Source organism: Marmota monax, unplaced genomic scaffold (genome assembly GCF_021218885.2).
Source record: "Marmota monax isolate L192 unplaced genomic scaffold, Marmota_monax_Labrador192_F-V1.1 WCK01_AAM20220418_F8-fsc00127, whole genome shotgun sequence".
In the NCBI taxonomy this organism is placed as follows: Eukaryota; Metazoa; Chordata; class Mammalia; order Rodentia; family Sciuridae; genus Marmota; species Marmota monax.
The window spans coordinates 1,843,960-1,866,545 of NW_026692894.1; the positions used below are offsets into that span (position 1 = coordinate 1,843,960).

The window sequence follows — 22,586 nt, forward strand, 5'->3', positions numbered from 1 at the left end:
TGCCTTGGGCAAGTCGCGTTGTTCTTCTGAGTCTTTTTCCTCCTTATGTCAAATGGGGTTGCTGAGAAGATCAAACAAGCTAAGAGTTGTAAAGATTCGCGATCCTGTTAAACACCACGGGTTCTTGTAATATTCACGAAAAGTCGAAGTGAGTGTGCATGCACCAGGCGCTGATTTTTCGCAGGTCTCTCGCTAGGGTGCGGACTCAGAGCCGGGCTCCAGGGCTGGGTGGGCGCGATCCTCCCAGCCCCCAACCTCGGCTCCTGGCCGGCGCGGTCGGGTTTTCCTCCGGCAGGCGGCGGGCTGACGGCTGCACAGCGCGAGCCGCACGTGAGGCGGCAGCACCGGCGCCGGCTGCAGCAGCGCAGCCTTGGCCGCCCGGGTCGCCTTGCGCAGGGGCTGCCCGCGTCACCCGGCCGCCGAGCCCGCCCTCCGGGTTCCGGGTCTAGCCGCCCACCAGTCGGTCGCTTCCTTGGGCTGCGGCCCCAGGCCAGTCCCTCCTGTTCGTGCGGGTCCCGCCAGTTGTCTTCACCATTCCTGCGCCAACCCGGCCAGGACCGTGAATCCCTAGGGTTTCCTTGGCCGTGTCGGTCCGTGCGGAAGTGGGTGCTCTCCGCGGCTGGCCGGGCAGTGGGCAGGGAGGCTGGCTCCCGGCTCCTGCAGCTCCGCCGGCCGCCACTGGGGGCTGCCTAGCCGGCGATCCCGGCGGGGACGGAGCGCACGGCCGCCGGGCTCCTGGGCGCCTTCGGCCGGTAGGCTTTCTCCGCTGCTGGCCCTGCGCTGCCTCCGCAGCCCGCCCAGCTCCCTTCCGGATCTGTGCGTGTGATCGTTCTGTGGGAGAGAGACAGTGTGTGTGTGTGTGTGTGTGTGTGTGTGTGTGAGCGCGAGAGAGACTGAGTACGCGCGTGTGCGCGCACGCGTGGGGGGGCAGTGTGCTTGCGGGGAGTGCGGGGGAGTGTGTTTGTGTGTGTGCGTGTGGGTGTGAGTGCCTGGCTCCTTCTCGCTGACACACACACACACTGTCACACACACACACACACACACACACCCCGGCAGGCTCGTCTGAACTTGAAGACACCCCACATTCCATGATGCCCGAGGTTCCTGGGAATGCCTGGGGTTCTTGGATCCGGAAAATCCTACGGGCATCTTCCTAGGAAGGAATTCTGTTTTCTTTCCTTTTTTTTCTTCTTAAACCTGGAAGAGAAGAGAACAAGTTGTGCTCCCCCCACCCTTCTTCTTGCTAAATGCCATGGATATAACTGAATAAGCCGCTCAGGGCTCTCCCCGCGCGGACGTCGGAGGCCACCATCTGCCTGCATTCGCCGGAGCCGGAGGTTTAGCTCGAGCCTGTCTCGGGCGGGGAAGGATGCGTGGCCGAGCCGGGGAGCCCGAGCGCCCCGCGGAGCCGGCCTCGGAGCCTCCCAGCCGAGGGTAGATGCTGCCTTGCCCAGGTGAGTGGTCGCCGCCGCCGCGTCTCGGTATCCGGGGTGTTCGCGCGAGCTCAGCGCGGGGCTGAACGCACCCGAGGGAACGGGGAACTTTGCATCCTTTTCTTTTTCACTTGAGGACTCCCCTCATCCTGGATCCTCGTGCGGGCACCCCCTTCTCTTTTTACCCATCCTTATCGCGAGAGGTTTCCTTTCCTTTCTTGTTTTTCGATTGTGGGGGTGAAACTGCCGGGGAGCGAGGAGAGTGGGTCGGTGTGAAGCCGGGAGCGGGTGGGAGAGACCGGGAGCCGCGGGCAAACGGAACCGTTGGAAGCAGCAGGAGAACTTTGCCACCAGACCACTCTGTTGCATCTCTGCACATGCGAGGCCTGGAGAGAGCCATTGCTGGGGTCTGGGTGGGGGCGCGGGGACTCCGGAGCTTGGTGACTGGGTAGGGTGCAGTAGATCCAAGTGCTGAGGGGTTGATGCAGTGCCGATCGCCGATCCAGGGGAGAAAGGCATGGTTGCAGTTTGGGGAGGCAGGTAGGGCAAGCACAGGGACCCTATTCTGGCTTCGGTCGAATGCAGAGAGATGGGGGATCGTGCATGTGCAGCTTGGGGCATCAGAGTGGCATGATGAAGCAATATGGAAACTGGCATTAGCCATGCCGGGGTTGGTAGGTCTGACTCCCACCCAGCCCTGCCCTGGTTCTAAGGTTGGCTTGGGCAGGGAAGAGGAAGAGCCCTGGAAAGCACCAAGGAGGTAGACTGTGTCTTGCTCTGCACAGACCTTGGAGGGAGTGTCTTGCCCATCTTCCCATCAGCCCAGTACAAAGGACAGAGGCAGAGAGTTCCTGGGAGAACAGCCTGAAAGCCGAAGAGAGGTAGAGAGAGGAGGGAGCCTGAGCAGAGACCGCAGAGGGACTGAGCCAGACCAATCCAAGTGCACCCAGAGACAGGGGCAGACAGACAGACAGACAGACCTACAGGGAGAGGGCGCCTGTCTGAGCCTATACTCTGAGCTGGAGTTACTAGCAAGGCTGTAGATAGATGCTGACCCTCTGCCCTGCCCATCATGAAGTGTGTGTGTGTGTGTGTGTGTGTGTGTGTGTGTGTGTGTGTCAGAGAGAGAGAGAGAGAGAGAGAGAGAGAGAGAGAGAGAGAGGTTGTAGCTGTGGGCTAGATGGTCTCATTGGCTTTGTGGGGCTTGGGGACGGGGCTGCTTCAGGAAACTGACCCCCGCTGCTAGGGAGGAGCAAAGCTGGGGAGAGAACCGAAAAGCTCCTAGGGACCAAGGCGAGAGGTTCTTGATGGGCTCCTGTATTTGGGTGGGGGCCAATTTGGAACTTGTCGGGAGCCAGCCCAGGCAGGAATGATGGGTGAACTGGGAGCAAGTGAACTGAGTCTTGGGGCTGTGCCCTGGGCTGGTCACCACCCGCTGCCAGAGCTATATCCAGTAACATAGCGCAGCCTAGACTTGCTCCTGGGGTCAGTCTGTTTGGGCCTGCAGGGGTCAGGGTCTGCAGGGAGGATGGGAAGCTCCTAAAGGCCTGTGCTTGGAGCCATCCGTCACCAAGCATCAAGACAGCTGCCGGCCCTTCTGCTGATGCTGGAATGTTGTCTTTCGCTTGTGTGTGGGGCTGGGAGTGCAGAGTTCCTTCCACCTCTCCTCCAGGCTGCCTCCCCTGGTTCTTCTCAGGCCCCTGCCCAGCCCTTAATTTAGAGTTTCTGGTCTAATTCCTGCCCAAGGATGTAATTACTTATCTCCGGGTCCTCACCCTGGGGAATGCAAACAGCAAACTTGGCAGTTCTGCTCCAGCCTCTGGCGGTGCTTCTCAGGAGGTGGGCTCCCAGCTGCCTCTCTGGCTGGCAGGACTGGGTGGGTGCCTGCCGGTGGCTGGAGGGGAGCTGGGGCTCAGGCTCCCTTCTCTGAAGTGCCAGTTCTTTACCCAGGTCCAGAAATGTGAGAAGGCCAGGAGTCTGGTTCCAAGGGAGGGTGAGCAGGGAGCTAGGAAGGCCAGGCTGAGGAGAAGAAGGAGATGGATGGGATGGGAAATGCAGATGGTGTGGGGCAGGGCTACTGGAGAGTGGGCAGCTTCCTGACCTCTCAGGCCCTGGTTTACTAAAGGGGGAACCTCTTTTCTTATCCGTGCGTCAGCTCCAAAGTAAAATCAAGGATTCAGGGTTCTGGCCTCCAAGTGCCAGCTTGCCAAGCCTCTGCAGCCTGCTGGGTGGAGCAGGTCTGCTCTTTTCTTATCACTGGGGGGCGTGTAGAGAGGCCTCCAAGCTCCTGGCCAGACGGCTGTCTACCCCAGAGGCAGTTGAGAGGTGAAGTTGGAATTAGAACTATATTTGCATTTATGGAATAAATTCCATTTAATCATGGTAAGTGATCCTTTAAAAAAAAAAAAAGAATTGTTTTCAGAAAGTTCCCAGTCCTAAGGTGGAGCTGAGCACAATGGTTGACATCAAGGAAGTCACACTCTGATGGTGGACGTTGCTAAACTGAAAACAGAGACATCAAACACAAAACCCCCTGCACTAGCTACGTGCACTTGGATCTAAACAAGAACTACTACAACAATTTGGGTGTTTTGTGATTTTTCTTTGGCAGAGATGGAGTTTAGTACACAACTTACTGGAATGACTAGTTTTATCATATCATGGAACAAAACTTAAATATAGAGGGTCTGGGTTCAAATCCTGACTCTGCCTCATCTTTGGTAGCACTTGAGCTTCTGGGTTGTCATCTGGTGCAATGAAACAGTGGCATGTGCCCTGCAGATGTGTTATGGCCAGATGTTTTCCTGGCCACACCCCTTCTCAGAGATGAGGGAATTTTCGTGGTGGGGGTGATTGGGAGATGGGGCGAGGCCTTCAGAGAGATGGTGGATATTGCCCCTGCCCAGGGAGCTGCCAGGAGGATTCAGTGCCATTGCTCATGAGCTCATCGTGAAGACTCCAGGAAGGCCTCCAGAAAACTTGAGAATTGATAGCAGGGAAGTAAATTTCCCCTCTGGGGCTCAGGCACCTGCTTCTCCCCCTGTCTTTGATCACTTTGGAGTTTCACAAGAGTCATTTGTTACCCTTCCCTGTCTGGGGTTTGAAATATCCTTGAGGACTGGCCTCTGCCCTCTCTTAGTTCTGTCTCCCTGTCCTCCAGGGCTGACCTCACAGAAAAAGTAGGCATCAGGCCTGGTCAAGGGAATGGACCCAGTTCTCCTGGGGTCTGGGAAGGGCTTGTTATTGGGCTCGGGTCCAGCTTGCAGAGCTGGACACATTCAAGTCTGGGAGATGGCTCAGACCCAGATATGTGTTTAGCAGATGTGCCCACAGGCCAACTAGAACAGGGGAGAAGATTGTCTAATCTTAAGATACAGGCCTGGAAAAAAGGTATTTTCCAGGGATCAGGTCTAAAGGTAGCATGGGGGAGGGTATCCATGTCTAGCCTGCTCAGGATGAGGGTCATCAGGAGGGTGTCTCTGGAGGAGATAAGGGTTACAGGAGCAGCAACAGCCCATCAAAGCTACCTGAAGGCAGGTTTTATTTTCTCTTAAATTCTTAGAGGTCAACAAGAATTTGGGGGCATTTCAGAGATGGGGCACTGAAAAAGTAGGATGAATATTCTGAGAAATTTCTTAGGCCATCAGCCTCTTTGGTTTCTTGATCACTTATTATGTGCCAGACAGTGCTAAGGGCTCTTCATTAGTATCTCAGGGAAGGTTCATGATCCTGTAAGATCGTCTGTTATTAATTCCACTTTACAGATGAGAAAACTGAGGTTAGAGAAGTTGGGTACCTGCTGGGTAGCTAGTAAGAGACAGAGTTGGCATGCAGTTCCCATGTCCTCCTGACTTCAAAGCCTACCCTCTTAACTACTCTACACCACGTCCCCCCACGCTGTGGTGAGGAAGGGTGGGCACCATGGGTGGGCACTTCTACACTGCTGCTGGCCTGGTGAGAAGGTGACTTTGGAGCTTCTCCTTCCTGACCTAACTCATCCTTCCTCTCGGGTTTAAAAACACTCGTCACCGCTCCTCTGAGACGTGAGCAGGAGGATGGTGGGAGCAGTGGACTTCCACCTGTCAGGGCAGCTGACTCTGCCTCCTGGGTGAAGGCGGGAGGCCAACCCTGTCCTCCGAAGCCTGGTTTCCCTTGCGAGGCTCACCTGCCCCCCACCCCAGGGTTGTAAGGACCAGGCAGAGAATGTGAACGCACTTCATAAGCAAGTCCCTTAGCGCACTTGGGTCATATCTGTGACTCCTTCCTCATTGAGACTAAGTCAGCAAAATGTCAAAGGTAGAGACTTCCTGGCCTGGGCATCAAAGGTGAGCCTTGTGAATGGGTTTAACACTGGACTATGGTTGGCCAGTAAGATCACAGGCCAGGCAGGTAGGCACTGTGCCTGTGGCCAAAGAGTGGTGACGGTCCTACACAGGAGGAACTGCGTGCTCCAGAGAGTTGCGGGGTTGGCGGCAGGCAGCTAGCAAAGGCCATGATGGCGCGCGCTTCACTGACTTCTGAAATCAGGCAGCTGTCACTGAAGGAAAAGGGCACAGGCGTGAGCAGAGGGCATCTTCCTTGGGCCAGCGTTTCTCCATCATTTTTTCATTATTGCTCCCTGGAAGGAGGCTGCTTCCTGATAATGCCTCCCAGGAGATCTTAGCGCCACAGAGAGACTGGATAGCTATTTCTTTCTTTTTTATTTTGGTACCTGGGGATTGAACTCAGGGGCACTCGACCACTAGCCCCATCCCCAGCCCTATTTTGTATTTTATTTAGAGATAGGCTCTCACTGAGTTGTTCAGTACCTCGATGTTGCTGAGGCTGGTCTTGAACTTTCGATCCTCCTGACTCAGCCTCCTGAGCTGCTGGGATTACAGGTGTGCACCACCTTACTGGCTTGGATATCTCTTTCTATGTTGTACATTTATCTGTTTTTTGCACATCAAAAGATGTGTTTTTGTTTCTTTTTTTTTTTTTGCCTCCTCACCAAAACCAAAATTTTGCCCCGTTGGGGGTGATATTGCCCCCACTGAGACTGCATGCCTTAGGGCCAACAGGAAAAGAGATGGATTAATGCACAGGGAGAACCCAGGAGGTGACCTGAGGGCAGATTCCCTGATTCCTTACTATCTCAAGTGTGGATAGGAGCCTCAGCCTCACCTGGGAGCAGGTCAGGGATGCAAAAACCCCACCCCAGACCTCCCGAGTAGGCATCTCCATTTCAGATGGAAGCGGGTGGGGAGGCCAAGTTGGATGCACTGCCCCAGAACTCAAGGCTAGTCTTTGATCAGAAGGTCAAAGGAAAAGAGGTGAGAAGCCAAAGACCAGAAGTAACTCTGTCTTGGGTCACCTGGCTCCTTAAACTATTGAGTCCAAATGCACCAGGAAAGCTTACGGGACGACATGGTCTACAGGTGCCCTGATGTATCTGACCATGCTTTTTTCTGGATCCTCTCCTGGCCCTGTAAGTGAAGGCTGTGTAGAGGATTGTGGGGGGGCTCCACGGAGACCCAGGCTTGCGGCCTTGCTTCTAAGCAATGGAAGGCAACGCATTCTTAATTTGGACAGATCTGGGTCTGCTTCCTTGAATCTCCCCACGGATCAAGGGCAGCCTGAGGGACAGATTGGAACGGTAGAGACGAGACATAAGTGTTAAACTGTGTCAAAGAGGATTAAGGGACAAGACTGTTTCCTGTAATTTATCAGCCTTCTTGGGATGGCCTGTGGTATAGCCTGGGCCTCCCTGGTGGCTGTCCTACTTTGAAACACAGGAGGTTACCCAGTTCCAAAGTTGGACTCTTCAGTATGTTTATGGCGGGCATGTCCCAAATGAATTCACCCCCTGCAGGGCCCCCCTGGAGTTGAGGACACAAGACACAGAAGCAGAAAGCTGAGGGCCCCTCTCCCTCCACACGTCTCTTCCTCTCTCCCTCCCAGAGGGAGCAGTCTTTCCATCTTGCCTTAATCAACTTCTTGGGGATGCAAAATCCCGTCCCCCTTCCCCAGGACCCATCCTGTTCCTTTTCTCCAGAGCCACACAGCGCCCCACCCCCCAGCTCGGCCCTCTTTACTCCCTGGGAAGGAAGCTGGGGGTTGGGGGTATTTACCCCAGTCCCCAGTGAGGGTTGTGTGTCTGTGGAGGCTCCGGCTTCAGAACAGTTGTCAGGAGGTCTCCTTGTTCTGTGCTCTGGTCCCCAAAATGTGTGACACGCTGTCACTCAGCCTGTAGGATCTGGAGAAACTGGGAAGTGATCTAGACTCAGGCTGTGGCTTGGATCTTGAGGATCTGGGGATGCCTACGATGAGGTTAAAACATGGCTGACTTTCTGAACCCCTGGAGACCCTTAGACATGACCCCATAGGTAGCAGGACAAGGCTCTATCATCCTAAAAAGGCATCAAAAATTCCCAGATGGGCCAAGTTGAACCCTTAATTCAACATCCCCTGTAGTGAAGCCATGATTACACCCAGAAAGGTCCTGGGTTAGAAGGGAGAGGATGATGGTGACCTGGGGTCATAGAGGTAAAAGGTTAAAGGTCTTCTACAGGTCAAAGCCCTGAGGGCTGGTCATAGAGTATCTCTGGGTTACGGGGACCCTGGAAAGAGTTCTTCCGGCTCTGCTGGGCATTAACGAGTGACACTGCCATCCCCTTTCCCTTCCCATGCCCACTGGTAGAGCAGGGTCTGCCACTCTCCAGTTCAGACCCTGGTCCTGTGATTCGTGAGTTTACAGGCCAGCCTCAGAGCAGAGACATCGCTGAGCTGCCTGCGCCCTGGGGGGACTCTGCCAGGGTCCTGTGGCCTGCTTCTCATCCTCTTCTGCAGACACCACTGACCTGGCACTGCCCTCTGCTTCAAGCCCCAACTGCTCTGTGACCACACTCCTCGCCAGGGTCCAGTTCTAAATGTGCAGGACCCAGGGCTGCAGTCTGAATGGGAGTATCTCCCGCCTCCCCCACTCCTGCACATGTGTGTGCAAATGCAAACTCAAACACACACACACCCATGGCTCTACACACATCCATATGCCCACAATCACATACATCCACAACACAAGCACATACACAGACACACCCCAACATACACTCACATATATAAACAGACATACCTGCACATGCATAGACTCACCTCCACATACCCTCGCACACACATTCACACACACACACACACACACTCCCATTGTCCACTGTCTCTACTTCTCCATCAAAGACCTGGCTGCATGTTGTCCGGCCTCCCTGAGGTGCTGTCCATTCTACCAAGAGCACGTCTGCCATCCACAGCCCTGAGCCGCTCAGTAGGACAGGGGTTCTTCTCTCTGTGGATAAGGAATCTGGCTCAGATTTGAGTGAGGCCAGGTAGCAGCAGGGCCAGGATGAGAACCCAGACCTCTGGTCCCGTCCCAGAGATTGCTCCGTCACTCCAGAGCCCAGGCACTCTCGCTCTGCAGAACGACTGTGGGAAACAGGAAGGGCATATTCTGTCCCTGGTTAGTGATGGGAGACTGGGTGCCACATTGGGGTGGTGGAGCTGGCCCTGGAGCCTTCTATTCTTCTTGACCAGGACACGTGTGCTTTCTTAATCTTGCTTGGTGGTCTGTCCTTCCTTCCTTCCTTCCTTCCTTCCTTCCTTCCTTCCTTCCCTCCTTCCTCTCAGGCTGCTGGGAGCTTCTATTCGTGTCAAATTCCAGCAGCTGGGAAATGCCACCCTAGGTCAGCCCCAGACACTCACTCACTCCAGCCCCAGTCCTGACTGGTGTTCACTGGGGAGTGCAGAGAGCACTGGCCACCTCTGTCCTTGGGGTCAGGTCAAGCTTTCTTGTTGCTGCTCCTTAGGGATCCAGCTCTGCTCCTCGTGAACAGGCTGTTTTTCATGGTCTCAGCCTGACCCCCTCTTGAGGCCTGCATTGTGATGCCTACTGGGGGAGTTGGGGTTCCCTTACTGGCCCGGAAGGGCGTCTTCCACTTCTTCACACTTTAAGGTCCAGGGAGCCTGAAAGTCCAAGATGTGGTAGTCAAGCCCTTCTGTGACTTGGTGGCCACAGGTGCTCCCCTGTTCAGGCTAACTCTCCAAGCATTTATTGAATGCCTACTATGTGCCCCCAGCAGGTCAGATGCCACCAAGCTGAATCATCTCCCCAGCTCATGCAGCCTTAGTCTCTTTGGTGATCGGATTTATCTTCTGCATTTTTATAGTCCTGTCTATGGAGGGACTTGTCTGAGTTGGTGGTGAAGGTTTCCGATTTTCACTGGTTTCTGGTAACTTCCCCCATCTGCATGCTTATGAGTCCTGTGTGTGTGTGTGTGTTTATTTTCTCAGATCAGCCAGAGGTCACACATGATTAACTGCTTGATGTAAAGCTGATGGTGGTGGTGGTGGTGGTGGTGGTGATGTGGGTGATGGTGGTAATGATGCCGATGGTGCTGCCGATGGTGTGCTGGCAAAGACCACTAAGAGACAGACTCCCAACCTACTTTTCCAGATCCCTCCCCCGACCCCAACACTAATCTGACATCTGACCCTCTCACCCAGATAGAAACTGAAGGGATGAAGAGATTGGGGCCGTTGTCCCAATGTAGGGGCAGCTGTCCCCAAAGGAACCATTTAATCTTCCTCCTGGCTTGGGTACTTACGTACTTAAGGACTGAGTTGGGGAAGGCGGGCGAGGAGAGACCTTAGAATAGACATGAAGCCTGGACTCCATGTCTGCATTCACAGCTTCTAAGCAGTGACCAACGAGGGCCATTGTACTTGGGGCAAGAATCCAGATGTGGGACCTCTGGCCAGAGGCTGGGCTTGTAGTCCCAGAGTAATTGCAAATGGTCACGCAGGTTCCTTGTACTGGAGAGGTCTTCATGTGACGATGGCAGGCCTTCCCTTGTCCTTGGGAAATTTGTATCTAATAACAAAGATGGGACAGACACACATGGCATCTTATTAGGGAACACGAAGGCGCCAAAATATGTGGAGACAGCATCCTTCTGGGGGCATGTGTGTCATGGGCCCCCCCCATTGCTAGGGCCACCATTGTGTCCTCTCTCCCTGGTGATGTGAGTGTGCACAGCTTGCTGTCTCTTGGTTTCCTCATCTGCAAAATGGGGATGATCACAGTTCTCATAAGGCTGCCAGAGAGTTAAATGAGTGACTGTCTGGAAAGCGCTTGGCACATGCCCGCCCCTGCTGAGCGCTGAGTGTGGCCCAGCAGCAGCCACAGTGGGAGCAGTAGTATGCTGTGCTCCTAAGCATGGAGGGGACCACGGTGTGCTCACTGAGGTACCCAGCAGCTGGGGAGGTTCCCAGGTGTGCTGTGATCTCATCTGCCCTGTCCACCAGTCCTACCAGGCAGACCAGACAGACATGATGATTCTGTTTGAGGGGAAACTGAGGCACAGGGGTTATCATGGGTGTCTCCATCGTAGTTTATGACCACACTGTTCAGCTGAGGACTTACAGGAGTTTGGGAGCAGAGGACATCAGGCAGCGATGGCTGATGGGGTCAGAACTGGACTGGAACAATAAGGCCCAGTGTGGGAGGAAGTCCACACCCCTCTTCAGGCCTGGTCAGGGTCTGCATGGCATGGAGAGGAGAGGAGAGGCTGTTGCGTCTACATAGCATGGCCCCTCGGGGGTGGGATTTGGTGGCAGGGCCACAGGACAGGCATATTTGGAGCTTTTGGAAACTGTCATAAATGCCCTGGGAGGGGCTATGATAATGGCACCATGTCCTGGAGCTGTTGAAGGTGTATTGGGTGGGGTAGAGGTGGGGGAAGAAGGGCACGAGCAGGGTCAGAGGGAGGAGGCTGGACTGTGGGTCTCTGTTAGGGAAGGAGCCATGGTGGTTCAGCCTGGCCTGGAAGCTGCTTCTCTGGGGGCAGGATTCCTGCCCCCCTCCCCCAGCTCCCTGTCCCCAGGGCTGCTCTGGTGGTGGGTGGAAAGGGTTCCTGGGACTTTGGGGATTGAAGGAGCATCTGGGGCAAGGAAATGGCCTTGGTCCTTGAACCCATTCACCCTGCAGAAGGACTGAGGACCCCCCCCCCCGGGGGGGTGAACCAGACCAGAGGAGGGATGCTTGTGGGCTGGAGTTTCAGGACCTCCTGGGAAGATGGGTGCAGGGGTCAGTGTCCAGGGAGGGATTTAGGGCAGTGGTGGGGCTGTGACCACAGAAATTGAAGGGGGTGGGCAGTGAAAGCCAGAATGGGACCCCGCTGGCGCACAGGACACCCAGCCACTCCAGACTGCTGGGACCTGAGCCCCAACTCGGGCTCCTTCTCTGGGGTAGCCATCTGGGCCCCAAGCACACTTCCTGGACGCTGTGATCAGCCTGTCCTGTCAATCTCAGGCCATGTAAATACGGCATCTAATTAGGGAGGCGCGGCAGGTACCACAGCTTCTGAATTAAAAAAAAAAAAATCCCAACCCCAGGAGGGGAGAGGGAGACAGCAATGAATCAGAGTCAGCGGCAGGAGAGGCTGGCAGGTGGCTGGCCAGGCTGGGGCGTGAGTTATCTGGGGCCCGGCCACCCTGCCGGGCTGCCGCTCTGCAGCGGGGCTGATATTTACTGTATATTGGTTTTTAAATTACAGAACCACATCGATTCCCTCTCGCCCGGTGCAGCCCTCATGCTCGGCCCGTCTCGCTCGCCCTTTCTCTGCCGCGATCCCTTCTGCCATCCGTCTTGTCCCTCTCTGGATGCAGGCGTTAATGCAGGGCATTATCTCCCCTTGCATCGCGGCTGTGGCAGCCTGTTTACACTGCGTTGTATTTATTAGGGTTCATATTCCATTCCTGCCTTTCCCGGCCCGCGGCACTTTCTACATCATAAAGCTCTTCATACAACCCTGCTTATCTCCTCTGGATCCCACGACCATGAGGAAGTAGGGCATGCGGACCTGGCTCCATTTAAACATGAGGACACCCGCACTCAGAGAGGCTAATGGAATGACCAGGTCATGCTCGGATTATATGATATTGTACCATAATAAGGACGGCTCTGGGTGTCGAATGCTAATGGTGAGCCCGGCTCTGTTCCCCTGTAAGCTTTCTGCACTCATCCTTAGCCTCACATTAATTCCGTGTGCTGAGTCCTCTTCTTAGTTCATTTCACAGGGGAGGAAGTGGAGGCCCAGAGTGGTTAAGGAGCTTGCCTAAGGTCACACAGCTAGGAAGAGGGCAGAACTTGAATTCAAACCCCAGTTTGAATGGGCTCTTTAGCCCATATTCTTAAGGGGGGTTCATGCTTTTGATCCTGAGTCCTGCTGGGGTGGGAGGGTGCAGAGGAGTGGATCGACTTCACAGAATGACAAAGAGGCTTCCTGTTCTGCAACACCTTTCCATTGCAGGGGAGTCTCATTACACCTAGGGAACATCCTGGAGAACCTAGTAGCATCAGGAAATGCCTTCAAAGCTAAGGGCTGCCCTGCTCTGACCCCAATATCCTCAGGTGCCTGGGGTCCCAAAGGTTGCCATTTTGCCCTGCAGCAGGGGCAGAGGGCAAATGCAGACTAGTGGTGTGGGGTCCTGATGGGTGGTGCAGGGACTGCCCTTCCCTTTCCTCCTGTGCCAGGGAAGGCTGCTGTCCTGACACCCTGCCCCTGCCCCCCCAAGGGTCTCTTGGGACTGTTTTCTGCAGTATCCTTGACCTTTGGGTTTGGGCTGTAATGGAGGCAAAGCTGCCTGGGGTTCAGGCTCATCCTCAAGCTGGGCCCAGGTCCCAGGGCACACAGCCTGAGGGCAACTGCCCGCTGCCAGCCCGCCTGGGTCTCCTGCGTCTGAGCAGAGGTTCACAGGGGGTCTGCACATCTGGGCTTTGGTGGGCTTTGGGTTCCCTGGGTGACTCCCTGCCCCACTCCTCTCCACTCTGCCCTGCTAATGGGGCCCTTAGCAAGGTAGGTGTCAAGGACAAAGTGACCCTCCCGTGGGTTCAGGGTCTCCAGCTGTGCTGGACACTAGCTAGGGAGATGACGCAGAGGGTCAGGCGCTTGCTGTTTTATGTTCCCCTCTACTGCTGTTGAGCACTAGCTGTGCAGGAGGTCGGGCAGCCTGGACGAAACCTCAGCGGTTCCACTGAGGAGCTGTGTGATCTGGAGCAAGTCACGTATCTCCCAAGCCTCAGTTTCCCTTTCTGTACAAGGGGGCTAATCCCAGCCCCGCTCCCAAGGGTGGTCGTGAGCAAAGCACGCGCACCGGCTACAGAGCGCCCCGCACCTCTCATCTTGTCCCCGCCTGCCTTTGCCCAGTAGATGCAGATGTGGGGACTGGAGCTCCACGGAGCAGTGACACTCCTCCAGGAGCTGTCGTGGGCTCCTGGAATCGGGGGATTCCAGAGGCAGAACTCTTTCCAATTTGAAAATGAGGAAACTCCCAGGCCAACTGGGATGAGTTGGCCACCCCGTCCAGGTCACACAGCAAACATGTGGCTGAGCTGGGATTGAACCCACTGGTCTGATGCCCGCTGCCCTTTCAGAGTGCTCATCTAAAGTGGCAGACTTTAGATCCTATTTTATGTCAGTCTCACCAAAACTTTGTGAATTCGGCCTTCTTATCCAATGAAACCAGAGGAAACCGAGACCCAGAGAGGTAAAGTAATGTGCTCAGGGTCACACAGCCAGGAAGTGGCTGGGTTGGGGTTGGGGCCCTATCTGGAAGCAGCGCCCCAACTCCTGACCCCTCTGCCATGACTCCCAACCTATCTTTTCCAAATTTTCTGACGTGTGCATGGTCTCATTTCTTCATCCCCGTGGCCTGGGGAGTAGTCAGGGCAGGTACTTTTAACCCCTTATCAAGAGCAGAAAACTGAAGCTCAGAAAAGCCAGGTTTCTTAGCAAAAGTCACACTGCTTATGGGGGCAGGGCAGGACTAGGTTTCCTGGGGGTTCTCATCTGGCACTTCTCAGTGTTGTTTCCTTGGGTGATAACAGCGTAGGAGGCCTCCAGCCCACTATGGTGGTGCTCAGACTGATATGTAAGTGTGAGGTCCTCACAGGGCCAGATATCTAGTGAGTGGGGGGGACTTAGGCTCCTGTTTCATTTGATGTCGTTGTCATTATCATATCCTTCCCCACAGGTAGAGGAGGCATCTCTGCCTGCCTGCTGGCCGCACATCTGCTGACAATAGGTGCCCACAGGGCTCCACACCGGGGTTCTCGGTGGACGTCCAGCTCCTCCTCCCACCAGCTGGGGACTGAATGCAGAACAGGCTGCATCTCCCTGGACAGGCAGCAAAGACACTATTAATGCCAGGCTTGCTTCTAAGGCAACTAAATAAAAGAGCTGGGAAGGACAGTGACAAGAGTCTATAAATTCTGAATGATGTTCTGTAAAGTGGCCTGGGCCCTAGGGCCCATAAAAACCCAGACAGCCTGCAGGGTGGGGGTGATTTATGAGCCCCTTCCTCTGCTGCGGGGTCACCTGCCCATCAAGCCTCCCCCTTTCTCAGGAGCCTTTTCTTTTTTAACTTCCACACTTCAAAGTTCTTAGCATTTCATGAGGCTCTTCTAGTCACTTATAAGCATGGGCCACTCCCCCTTTAACAGATGGGGAAACTGAGTCACGGAGTGGGTTTATGAATTGGATAGTGACCTCAGCTCCTTGACACTGGCCTAGGAAGTTCCCACCAACATTCAGGTTCATTAAGCACGTCCTACATGCCACGTGCTGTTCTGAACACTCTATACCTATAAGCTCATCCACTCCCCATGACTCCTAGGGCACCCTGTTATCAGCCCATCACAGGAGCGATCGATGGTCTTCCAGTGAGGAAGCTGGCAGAGAGGTTAAGTAACCTGCTTAGGACCCCATAGCTGGGTTGTGGCAGACACAGGGTATGACCCCACCTACTCAACCACTGTGCTGCTGCTCTCCCTGGAGGGCTGGCCGGGGGCCTCTTCCCGGGAGCCAGTGGGCCCTTCTGTTCCGGGTACTCTGTGCCCTGAGCCACTGTAGCACCTCCACAGAAAATCAGCCTCCAGGAGCAGCCAGGTCAGGCCCGGGTCCTGAGGGTCTGCTGGGAAGTGCCTTGAGAGAGCACAGCGCAGGGAGTCTGGAAACCCCATGCCCCACCCAGCCTGGCCACCAAACAGCCATGTGACCTGGGGCCCTGCAGGAAGCCTCTTCCCCTTTGCCTAGATCCTCCTGATTTAGATGCCAATGGGACATCACATGGCTTTGAGGCCACCTGGTGGTAGTGAGGAAGGCAGAGGGTGGGCCACAGAGGCTCTGATGCCAGACCTGGCCCTCCCCCCTCCTGAGAAGCCCAGAGGAGCAGCCGGGGCCTGCTAAGTACCTGGGCTATTTAAAACATCCTGCAGTGCCTGGAATCCCGGGGTTCTGCTATTTCCGGCGGCCCTGGGCCCTGGCTCCCTCCCTCCATGCGCCTTGTCTGATGGGGTTTGCTGGGGATGGGCCCGCTGGGCAGGTCATCTGCAGTTGATCTGCAGTTCCACACTCCTTTCCCATCAGGGGTGTGTATTGGGGGGTGTTCAGCGCGGGCAGGAGAGGGTGCCACATCCTGTTCTGCTGGCCAAGATCCCTGAAGTCCCAGATCTATTGGGGAGAGGACCCAATCAACCCAGCCCAGCGGGATCCACTGGACCCACCTACAGCGGGCAGCTGGTACTGCTCAACTGCTGGGTGACCAAGGCCAGTTAGAGTCAGTCCCTGCCCTCAAAGTGCTCCCACTCCGGTGGGGAGGCGAAGAGATAAACAGGCCATTAAAATGCACTATGGCAGGAGGCACCTGGAGGGCTTCCAGGAGGAGCCTCCCGAATGGCCCCGCCTCCCCCGAACGGCCCCGCCTCCCCCGAATGGCCCCGCCTCCCTCCTCTTGTAGAACAATGCGCATGCGCACTGCACAGGGAAGGGGGGCGGTTTAAAACCCTCTCCAGGTGGTCTACAAGGCCTCTCCCTGTCCACTTCTTTACGTCCTCTGCGCTTAGCCGCATCTCCTCGCCCGGACTTTGAGAGCTCCTAGGATAATTCTTGCTCTTTCCTGCCTCTGGGCCTTTGTGTTCTCTGGGCCTCTCTCTGGAATCCCATGACTCCCCTCTGCTCGACTAGAATCTTCCCACCTTTCAGATGTCAGCTTAGATGGATGCCCGGTCTTCAGAAGTTGGCCCCTTTGCTGCTCTCGGGCTGGCATTCCCTTCTACCCCCCATTTCCCTTTCCACATTCTGTTTGCTTACTTGCTTTTTGTTTCTCTTTGCAGCCTGTGAGTATTGTAAGACAGGAATGGGGAAGAGGCGGGGTGGTACAAAGCACAAACTGTGGTGCTTAAAATGCCTGTGTGCAGGTCCCCCTGCACCACTCACCAGCTGTGTGACTCAGAGGAAGTTGCTTTACCTTTCTGTGTCCCAGTTTCTTCATGTGTAGAAAGGGAAAAATAATAGTACCTGCCCCACAGAGGTGTGGTTTGGGTTACACAAGTTAATATATGTAAAGTACTTAGCAGAGTGTCTGGCATATGGCAAGTGCTCAATAAATATTAGCTATCATTATTTTTATATCCAGTGCTTAGAATAGTGCCCTACTCAATAAATATTTGATGATTGGTTGAGACACCTGGGCTGAATCTTCAAGGGAGTAGGATGGAGTTGGTTAGAGAGAGAACTGTGTTTCTCAGCCCTGGTGACGCATTGAAATCACCTGGGGGAGGGGACTTTAAAACGGAGGCCCAAACACTGCCCAGAGAGTCTGATTTAATTGGCCTGGACGTTGCCTGGCCATGGGAGTTTCAAAGTGTCCCTGGGATTCTGATTCCATATGCAGAACTTCAAGAATGTCACCTAGTTAGAAAGGCCTTGCCAGAGGAAGGGGGACCTGAGAGGAGGAGCAGGGAGCTGAGTGGCCTCTTGGGAAGGCAAGGCCCTGCCAGGGAGGGCCCTGTGTGCCCAGCCAAGGACCTTAGGTTTGGTGGGAAGTCAGTGGGGCGGGCAAGGCCTTTAAGCCCAGATTGACAGCAGGTTGCAGGTCTGCAGCTGAGTGGAGGATGAGCCAGGGACCAGAGTGTAGGAGCCCTTCCACTGGAGCCACAGTGGTTTAGGGACAGGCTTGTCCAGGGAAGGAGACTTGTAGGTCCCCTGCTCCACCCTCCTTGGTGTGTCTGAACGGTGGAAGCTGGGCAGGGCAGCCTTCTCCCTGTCCCCAGCTGCAGTTCCAAACTGTGACCCTCTGGGCTGATGGAACCCTGTCTCATCCTGATCTGAGTGTTCTGTGTGGTTTTGAATCCCTGAGTCTCCATGAAAATTCCCTAGTCCACAGCCCCTTGCCCTGAGCTGGATGTGTGTGCCCGGAAATCCCTCCTGGACCAGCTTCCTCATTTAGAGGGCCCTCCCGGCTCAAAGCTGATGCCTCCAATGGGCCAGCTCTCCCGGGTTCCAGGCTGGTCCAACCTTGAAGCTGTTGGCACCCACCCTCCAGGGCTTCTGCAGCAGCAGCTTAAATCTTTTCTAAGCCTGACACCTGGATCCTGGGTGCAGTCACACTTCCTGACTCCCAGCTCCCTGGCTACCATGTAGTTCCCCTCTAACAGTTTGTGCATCCTCCTGCAGGGGGGTGTGGTCCCAGAGCTGACTTTGAGTGGCAAAGTGAGCTCTTGACAAAGTGCTCTGTGTCCTTCTGAAGGAACAGCACTATCTGCCACCCCTTGGAGGCAGTGTCATCGGGCACTCCAGGTTGGCTTTGTCATTTGCTAGCTGTGTGATCTTGGGCAAGTCATCTGTCCGCCCTGTGCCTTAGTTTCCTTATCTGTAAGAATGTGTGAAAGCTCAGAGACATTTACTTGGTCCAGTGACACCAGTGGTGGACTCAGGTTCAAGTGGGTCACCCAATTCAAAGGATACCCTAGGCTTTAATTGAACTCTGTGTTTGCTGGTATCAGAGAAGGACTTGAGACAGGGCAGGAAGCAGGGCATGTGCAGCATCCTGATCTGGTGAGGAGGACCCAACCACCCTCCCCCCACATAAATGCCTTTCTTGCCCCTTGCACACTCAGGAACATGGGCTGCTGTGGGTGGGAGCAGGGATGCATGTTTGTCTCTATGTTCAGAAAATCCACAAGACCCAAGGTCCGGGGCCACCTCACAGTTGCCCAGGCACAGAGCGGGATTTGTGGTACACGGGGCCCAACTTAGTCCTGGCATGTCTTAACCTCACTGCGGGAGGACAGGCCAGCCCAGTCTAAGGTCTCCACTCGCAGTAGTAATCTGCACATATTTCTCTTATGAGAGGGACAGTCAGTAAATTGCTGTCAACCAGCAAAGGCACAATCCAATTTATAAGAAAGACAAGAAACAAGGGAGGGACAGCCACCAACAGTGAACCTCGTTTTCACATTTCTGGGGCATAAGCGGGTCCTTGGTGAATCTGGGCGTTACTGCTCTTCAGCAGACCATACAGGACTCAAAGGATAGAATGTCCATTGTGGATTTTCCAGAAGGACCTGAAGAGTTGGCTCTGGGGTCGAGTCCCCGTGGAGTGCCTGCCCCGCCACCTCACCAGCACCTCCACGTTGACTGGGCCAGGTCTGCACCTTCCTCCCTCGGATTTCCTCAAGGTGGGGCTGCTGGGGGGTTCAATGGGCAGGCGTGTGACCCAGTGGACACTGAGGACGTGCTGGCCTGTGAGTACACTCGGTCCATGCTCAATGGAAGCTCTACCTGCCGTCACTCTGTCCCTCTTGTGAGTGTTTGTTGGCCCCTCCAGCTCTAGGCCTGTGTCCCACATCTTCTCTGAAGCTGGGATTCAGAAGGGAAGAAGGGAAGACGAGGACACAGAGAGGAAGCCAAGACTCAAGATGGCGTTGGCATAGTGGGTTTAAAGTAATCAGGTCACTTCGTTCACTTTGTTGGTGACCTTTAGGGCCTGGAGTTGAGGAGGATTTCTTCTTGTTTCCTCTTTTAGCCAAAAAAAAAGGAGCATCAGTGAGAAAGGCCCCCACCTCAGTGTTTTATCCTATTGGCTGGGAATAGGCGGTGACCGCCATTTTGTTTTTCTCTTGGCCTTGGAGAACAGCCGAAGCCCAGAGAAACAGTGTCCTACTCTTTCCTCCTCAGAGTCCAGGGATGAGAGCCCTGTGGTAGTTCCTTATTTGAATGACTTTCTCTCCAGAAGTTTCAGAGCCAGGAATCCTAGCTGCATTCTGGATGTCCTAGGAACTTACGGTGTGACCTTGATATGTGTCTTTCCCTCTCTGAATCCTCTTCTGTTTCCTCATCTTTAAAATCAGGGGATGCAGGAGCTACATACATAATATTTCAAGGGCTCAGAGAGGTGAGCCTGCCTCTTCCTCCTTTGAACATGCTCTTTGTGCTTCTCTTTAAGGCTTTGCTCCGAGGTCTTCATACCAGGGTTTAGCTTGAATCTCGATGTTGGTGACGGATCTTGAATCTAGATGTTGGTGATGGGGTCCTACAATGACCTGTCGTGGGCTTCTCATCCTTTGCCGGATGGTCCTGGCTATTGGGCATCCTGCTTTTTGGGCAGGGAAAGCAGTGCTCCCTCCAACTGTGGCTGAGCAGAAGGAAGTCCAGAAACTCCAACCAGCCTTATTAAGGCCTCTCTTTGAACAGACAGACACCTGGTTGTGTGATTCTTCATGCACGTCTCCGACAGAGCTTCAAGGCAGGGTGGTTCCACTGCATCAGCAGGCCGCACACCGGGGATGCTCCACGAGGCTTGTGCTTCTGTGATGGCGAAGGCTGCGGTGCAGGTGGCTGGGGGGATGGTGAGGATGGGGGCTGTGATTGCCCTGAGGGTGGAGATGGCTCTGGTGGTCAGGAGAAAAGGGACCGTCTGGATGGTAAGTAAGGCATCATGGACTTTTAAGAAGAATTTTTTGCAAAAGAGCAATGGAAAGGCAATTGCTGGATTATAATTGAAGGGAAGGAGAATCAAATTTACATTTTGAAAAGATCACTCTCATTACACTGTGGAAAGCTGATCAGAGCACGGCAAGAGTGTGTGAATGCAGACCAGCTAGGAGACCCTTGGATGAGTTCACGACACAGAGCATGGTGGCTTGGGTGGTAATGATGGTAGTGGACATGCCAATGATTAGGTGGCATCCTGATCAGATGGGGGAGCTGTGGACAGAAGGAGCTAGCAAAGATTACCCTGAGGTTTCTGGCTTGGGCAGCTGGATGGATCCTTAGATTTCTAAGCTCCATGGGGACAGGAACTTCCTGTTGTCCACCTGTATCCCTGGGCTCTCAAGTAGTACCTGGCATATGGTGGATCCTCTGGAAATGTTATTTGGATGATTGCAATTGTTGACCCCTGCTCATGAATGTGACAGAAACTGTTTACTACAGTTCTGGGGTCCCCTGCCCACATCCTCCAGTGGACATTAAGCATGCTTAGCTGAACACAGGGATGGCTACTGTTTTAGGGACTGGTTTTTGAGTCCAAGTTTGAATCCCAGGGCCTTCATTTACTGATTTCATGATTTGGGGAGAGTTACTTGACCTCCCTCAGCTTCAGTGCATTCACCTTTAAAATGGGGATAAAAAGAAAACCTACCTCATATGTTCATTCTACTAATTAAATGAGATGATATGAAGCACCGAGCCACGTACCTGGTATGTGGTGGTGGTCATTTGAGAAGGTGGATCCCCTGTATCTGGGACCCAGCACATGGAAGGAGTCCCTGGAACCACCGGGATAGTGAGTTGGGGAAGATGTTGGGGACACAGCAGGAGATTGTGGGGGAGGGCTGTTCCCTCCACCCATCCTCTCGCCTCCACCCTGGATTCTGTTCTTGTTTCTCACTATCTCAGGAGACAAGGCTGCTCAAGATATGGCCCCTGGGCCTGTGGCAGGTCCCCCATGCCCAGGGGGAGGGCTGACATCTGGGGACTCAGCTGTTTCCAATCTACCTTTGCCTCAGCTGAGTCCCAAAGAAACGGGCTTTTAAAATGGCAACAGGCGATGTTCTTCCAGATGGAGCCCCTAACCAATGGCTCCCCAAAGGTCTTTGCACCGTGATAAGTGACTGTGGATTGACAGGGATCCCCTGTCAGCTGCTGCTCCCAGCATGTTCTGCTTTTGATGAAAAGTGAAAACTCTGTGAGCCTGAGGACCCTGGAGGGCCCCCAGAGGGGCTGATGGGGGAGCTCATGGGCCCTCCCCTTGTGGCTGTCCTTGCTTGTCTGGGCTGCAGTCACAAATAGAGAGCAACTGATTGAAGTCAGAGGCAGGTAATTCCAGAGCAGAACTGAGAGGGGCCCAAGCACATGTGGATCATCGGTGGGTCCCCTATAGGTTGCAGGGAGGGGTCTCTACATACGTGACCCCTTGAGTCATCTGTCAGCTTAGAGTTAACCCCCAGGAAGACGCAGGTGGGGCTAGAAGCCATCTAGGGGGCAGTCAGCTCTTTAGCAAAACATGGAGGTAGGTGTTAAGGATACCCTGTGACCCACACTCCCACACATCCTGGCACACACAAACCCACCCTAACTTCCTTGACCAGCTGTGGACTCACCTGCAGCCCCTGGAGGGACACAGCCATGGGCAAGCTACAGATTGGGCTTCCTGAGGATAGTGGAGTGTGTGTGTGTGTGTATGTGCATTCGAGTGTGTGCACATGCACACACACACACACACATGCCTTTGCATGCACAATGGAGGCTTAGTAGTCAATTTCTAGGGAAGTCTTTATCTCTAAGCACTGACAGAAATAGACCAGGCTTCTTTTCCGAGCTTTCTCTAGCTGGTTGATGTATGTGTCACTAGGAGGCCTGATGCCTGCTCCTTCTCCAATGGCAAAGGGTCCTTTGAGCTTTGGGAGCTGCAGAGGGACACTCCCGCCTCTGGCTGGAACCACAGGTCTCTGGCAGAATGACCTGCTCTCCAGGTGGTTCCCCATTTCCTCCTAGGGATGTGCAATTGGAGCTCTCCTATCCTCACACCCCCGCCCCCCTCCCTTGGCTACCTTGCCCACCCCAGACCTGTTCACCTGGCCAGTTCTCACGTTCCTTCTGACCCAACCCTGCAAACCCTCCTCCATATGCAGGAGACCTCCTGTGATTGCCCAGCTCAGTCTTGACCTCCCACCTCATTCGTGATCTGTCCCCTCATCTGTCTCCTACCACACGGTGATGTTCAGATCATCTTTATAACTCTCCTCATGTCCTAGATGGACCATCATCTTTCAGAGAACAG

At 54.4% G+C, this 22,586-nt stretch overlaps 1 protein-coding gene across 1 annotated transcript in view; it reads left to right on the plus strand.

Annotated features, from left to right (window-relative positions):
* The first annotated feature begins 463 nt into the window (after positions 1–463).
* Lrfn2 (leucine rich repeat and fibronectin type III domain containing 2) overlaps positions 464–22,586 on the plus strand; it is a 166,267-nt gene continuing 144,144 nt past the window's right edge. The window contains exon 1 of the mRNA XM_046450762.2: positions 464–1,454. The gene's annotated coding sequence lies outside the window, so the exon portion shown is untranslated. The remainder of the gene's footprint in view (positions 1,455–22,586) is intronic.